Source organism: Pantherophis guttatus, chromosome 2 (assembly GCF_059756535.1).
Source record: "Pantherophis guttatus breed Tessera chromosome 2, ASM5975653v1, whole genome shotgun sequence".
NCBI lineage: Eukaryota > Metazoa > Chordata > Lepidosauria > Squamata > Colubridae > Pantherophis > Pantherophis guttatus.
Window position 1 is genome coordinate 222,841,282 of NC_142064.1, and position 6,142 is coordinate 222,847,423.

The window sequence follows — 6,142 nt, forward strand, 5'->3', positions numbered from 1 at the left end:
CTGGCCTTCAGGTGCTTTGGAAAATAGCTTGACCCCTTCCTCTCTGTGGCAGCCCCTCAAATATTGCAAGACGGCTATCATGTCACCCCTGGTCCTTCTCCTCACTAGACTAACCATACCCAATTCCTGCAACCATTCATCGTATGTTTTAACCTCCAGTCCCCTAACCATCTCAGTTGCTCTTCTCTGCATTCTTTCTAGAGTCTCCACATCCTTTTTACAGTGTGGTGACCAAAACTGGATGCAGTATTCTAGGTGTGCTCTTACTGATGATTTCCTTGGTTTTGTTTCAAAGCTGCCTATTGGCAGAAGAATAACCACCAATCACTCTTCCTGAGAACGGAGAGAAGCAGGGCTAGAAAGGAATTTTGGGTGCTTGGGTTACCACAAAGGTGCTTTTTCAAGCAGCAACTGGACTTTTTGGTTTTTCTTTGAGGACGTTTTGCTTCTCGTTCAAGAAGCTTCTGCTGAAGAAGTTTCTTGGATGAGAAGTGAAGCATCTTCAAAGAAAAACCAGAAAGTCCAGTTGCCGCTTGAAAAAGCACCTTTTGGACAACCATGACCTGGATGACTGAGAATCACCATAGACGGTACTTGGGTTAGCACAATTAGCCATTTTTCAAATTGCCCAGCCAGTTGCAAGCATGGAGGGGCTTTGCACCTGGGACCCCTTGGTTGGGTCGTTTCCAAACAAAGGGCTGGTGTCCTGTAAAAGCGCCAATCCTGTATTCAAAACTAGCTTGGCTGATAAGTACAGGTAGTCCTTGACTTACAACCACAATTGAGCCCAAAATTCCTGTTTCTAAGTGAGATGTTTGCTAAGTGAGTTTTGCCTCGTTTTATGACATTTCTTGACAAAATCGTTACGTGAATAATTGCAGTTGTTAAATTAGCAGCATAGTTGTTAAGTGAATCTGGCTTCCCCATTGATTTTGCTTGTGTCAGAAGGTCGCAAAAGGTGATCACATGACCCTGGGACACTGCAACCATCATAAATATGAGTCAGTTGCCAAGCATCTGAATTTTAATAATGTGATCATGGGAATGCTGCAACGCTTGTGAAAAATAGTCATGTCACTTTTTTTCAGTTCCATTGTAACTTTGAATGGTCACTAAATGAACTATTGTAAGTCAGGAACTATCCGTAAAGGGCATGGAAGGACAGCGCAGGAATATGGAATATTTGATAATCCTTGACCAGATATAGCCGTGCCAACAGTGACTGACCAAGGAGTCCATGATTGACCTCACAGCTGGCAACATCTTGCAAGTATGTAATAAATGACCATGGGGGAACAAGAACATGTAACTCTCAGGTCTAATGACAACAGTAATCGCCATGTACCTCATGCCTCCTTAGCCAGAATGGAATAGGGAAAATTGTGTGGTTTCCCAATAATAATAACAATGACAAGGATGGCCATGCGAATTCCCTTGTTGGCAACAAAAACAGAAAACCAACAACATGCATGGCAGATCTGTTTCCTGGCTTCTGCTGAACACAAGGGTAGAAAGCACTAAACCAGGGTTTAAAAAGCAGTATTAGAGCTCTTTCAAAAGATAGATAAACTCCATGATTATAAATCTTGGCAAGTAATTTGTAATGTGTCAGAGAGGCATTTCACAGGCAGGTGTCTCTGTAGAAGCCCAGAGATTCTTGTTCCCCAAGCCAAAATGGCTGTGTTGGCAGTTTCTAGGAACTGAAAGGATGCCCGTAGCAGTGTAAAAACCCAGTGGATCCCAACTACAGCTGAGATCCCAGCTCCAACAGGAAGAAGAATACAAATTTAGATCTGTAACAGCTAAGAATGACATAAACTCCCTTGGCTATGGGCTGGAGATGAGATGGAAACCTTGCCAAGACATGGCAGAAAAAAGGTGTTTCAAGGGCATGTTTGTGCTGCCTTTAGATAGATATGAAGATGAGCCCATAGTTTCTCTGCTAGATAAATATATTTTATCAGGTGAGCCTACCTGGCTGATCTTCTTTGGGCTGGAAGCTAAGCAAAGTCCGATGTAGTTGGTATTGGGATGGGAGACCACAGAGAATCTCAGCTGTGGGTTAGACAGAGAAGTCAATCAAGTATATACAGTATACTAGCTAGAACCTGACAGTGGCAAAATGTTTCTATGCTTTTGCCATAAAAACAACATGGACATGTCCATAACGGTACTCCAACCGAGCTCAATTCATGAAACTGCCTAATCTTGCGAGGCTCAGTGTATCAAAAATTCAGGAGAGGCACCTGAAAAAGTTGAACCTGCTTTATGCTGCATAATATATATTTGTTCCTTGACCACTGCTGCTTTTTACTGAGTTGTGTTTTACTTTTTATGCTTTTTGGATCCTCAGTTAAGCTGCTGTTAATTAATGGTCATATGCCAAAACACCAAGAAAACCAGAAAGAATTTTATCCAGCGGAACAAAAAGTTGGCAATTGGCATGAAACACTGGTTGAGATCTAGGATTGGAAACAATCTATATTATTTTCACAAAAGTTTCCGAAACTACCAATTTGGGGCTTTTAGGTTTCAGTTCCTGTCTATGGGGTAGTACTCTATGGCTTTATCTCAAGAGGAAAGCTAATTTATTCTGCTGTTCTGTGCAGCAACTTATAGTAGATACATGTGGCATCAGACATATTCACACATCTACTTTTTTAAAGGTTGTCAAACTATGGTATTCATTTTAACAGAATTATTTGTGTTTGTCCAAAGCTAATGGCTTATAGCGCACAAATATAGCTTCTCGTGGTACTCACCATCCCAATTTCCAGGTGTATCCAGATATTTGGATTGATTTACTGCAGGATAAATCAGCATGGATTCACCCTTAAGTTAGTAAAGTATCACTCCTAAGGAGTCTAATAAACTAGCAACCATGAAGAGCTTTAATAGTGATTATTCCATACAATCAAAGTAACACCATCCTTAATCAAATCTTGCATCCAGAGGTGCTACTTTAACATGTGCTTTATAGATCAGGAGTTCTCAAACTGTGGGTCATGACCAACCAGGATAGGAAAAATAATCCTTCAGACTGATCAAGCACTAACAAAGTGGGAACACTATCAATTTTTTCCCTAGTTTTCCTGTGTAATCCCAGTACAATTGGTTGCAATCCTGAAATATATGATAACTCACTGATATACAGAGTAAAATTTAATTATGAAAAACCTACTATATTTAATTATTTCCCAATCCTGTATCAAATCAAACCATTCATTTTGTTCATGAAAAAAAATCACACTAGGGGCACCTGCAGTAATGGTCACTTGCTTCATAATGGCAGACACAACCAGACAATTGAATATCTTCCTCTTTTTGAGTGCATGCAGTACATGAGACTCATATTGGAAAGGGGCGGAGCTTTGATCACCTGGTTGCGTCTGCCATTTTGAAGCCAGGTCCATTGCTACGGGTGCTCCAGGTTGCCCAAATTCATTGATCATTTTAGCAGGTTATAAAACTTAGAACTCCTGCCATAGATTATTTTGGAAAGCAACTTCTCCAGGAATGAACGCAAGACATAACTGGAATGAAGCTTAGGATCTACCATTGATGATGGGATTACAGAAATGTGATGTGGCATGTGAAGTTGATAAAAACACGAACGCAACTATGAAGGACAAGAAGAGCAAAATTCTGCTGAAATACTTCATATATTCTTTCTTTTGTTTCTTCTTTCAGAACTCAAGAAGAGAGAGCTTGTGATGCCCGTTGAAGGGTCAGCAGCAGTAACTTCTAAATATGTTTCGGATTCTCATCACTTCCTTGTTTCCATCACTTGATGGCATTTTCCTTTCCTCTCTCTTCTTGTCAATTTGGACATTAATCTCTTGGGTTCAAGTCATGTTCCCTTTTATCACAATTCCGTTAGGGTCAGGTTGAGCTTTCCGGTGCTTTGGGGGCCCTTCAGCACAGTCTCTGGGCTGAAGACTTCCAGGTTGCTTAGTGGAGGCCTTGCAGCCTCTGCTGACACTCACAACCTTGGTTATTCCCCTACCCCACCCTCTCCCATATGGGCCTGAGCTTCTTACCACATCAGGATACAGAACAGAGCATGAATTCCGGCCTCAGACTCTGGTCAACCGCAAGCTCAGTGTATTTCACAAACTGTGCCTCCCAGTAGTGGGGGGAGGGCTGGGTCCTGATCACCGGCATATAACGAATTCTCAAAAGGCTGCCAAGTGGATTTCAGACACGAAAACACCACACACACTGATCGCCCTTATCAAATCACCTGGTTACAGTCTATGGATACTTATTTTCTTCTTCTTCCCCTTTCCTAGCCCCTGGGACTTCTGGGGCTAAAAGTTAATTGAAAGGAGGTCCTGCCCAGGGTTTTTAAAGATGTGATTTCCCCCCCCCTAAGCTCCAATTGCAGATGTGCTGTGTAAGTGTGGATAAAGGACATCATCACTGTCTCTAAACCACATATCCCTCTTCCTGGGGACTTCCTGTTTTCCCACCGGCCCAAATTCTAGCTCAGCATGTGAGCATACAGGTACCAATATCTGGCTTGCTAAGTAGCAGACACCAACCACTCTCACAATGCAGTGGAATTAACTAACAACACAGCAAAGGAGACCTTCCATGGTGATATGAACTGCAACACTTTTACTTTAACAGAGATCTAATTGAGATAGGTCACTGGCCATAAGAAAAGTTCATGGAATTAAATTAAGTGCACACCTGCACTTTCCCTTCCAGGCTGATGAGTGGATTGAAACACATTAAGCTTTCTGAAAGCATAAGAGTCTATAGAGATTCTCAGTCATCTAGGTCATGGTTGTCCCAAGTCCAGGAGGCAATTGGACTTTTTTGTTTTTTGTTTCTTTTGAAGAGGTTTCGCTTCTCATCCAAGAAGCTATCCCCACTATCCTGTCAGAGCTGAAGAAGCTTCTTGGATGAGAAGTAAAATGTTTTCAAAAGAAAAAAAATATAAGAAAGTCCAGGTGCCTCCTGAAAAAGCACCCTTGGGACAGATTTCTGAAAGCATGTTTCTCTGAATAATGTGATGCAGTTCCCTGCTCAGAAAACCTACCCAAAGATACATAAAATGTGTATTTTAAGATAAAATATAATTTACTTTAGGCATACTTTAATGGAAAATATGTTCTGAAATACTGAGTATGTTTAGAAATCCCTTGAAAATCATACATCTTAGTGTAATGTTTGTTCCGCTTTTTAAGAAACGTGCAAATAAATCTAGAGAGATGGGACAGTTTATGAAGAAACTGATATGAACTTCAGCCATCCTTATTGACTAACGTATTATTTTTGTTTCATTTTGTTGTTTGGTTCTCAATAATTATTGCACACTTACTTTACATATATTACTTCTGTGCCAAGGAATTCTCTATCCGATATATTTCAGCTTAACTGAAAGACAATAAGGAATGTCTTACATATTATGTATTTAATACATATTAAAGTAGTCCGTACAGTCCTCTTTTTTGAAAAGGAACTGCAGGTGTGTGTCGTGCTCACTGAATTAGACCTTGTGATGTGATACTAGAAGTCATTATCACATATTGGTTACAAGAACCAAGTGAAAGCTACCGTGTTAGACACTTGGGGTTGCTTTTTTGGGGGGAAGTGTATACTTAAGATTGACTCTATAAGACCTATAATGCATCCATTATGGTAGAGCTGCCTTAAATACATGGGGAATTCAACCTGTATTCGTTCAAGCCATCTATTTAATTTGATTTTAATTCTGCTTTTAAATTTTGTATGTATGGATTTTATTGTTGGCTGTTCACCGCCCTGAGTCCTTCGGGAGTAGGGCGGTATAGAAATCAAATCAAATAAATAATAAAATAAATAAAATAAATATTCTTCATCAGTGAAGATGGAGAACAAGGTAACACTGTCAGAGGCAGCATAGTGTCTTTCTACACCTTTTCTCTCCAAGCATGGCTTAAAGAAAAGGGAATGTTTGATCTGCAGCCATTTTCTACATCCTCCTCAATTATTTCAACATGCGGCTTATTGCACTGACTGCCCTTTCAGATTGGATTGGTTGACAAGGAAACAGAATTCTTTTTTAATGTTTACCCTGATGTTCCCCGAGACACTCCCATTTGAGATTTAGAACAATTTGGTTGTTCCATTTTGATTCCTTTCTTCAGCTGGA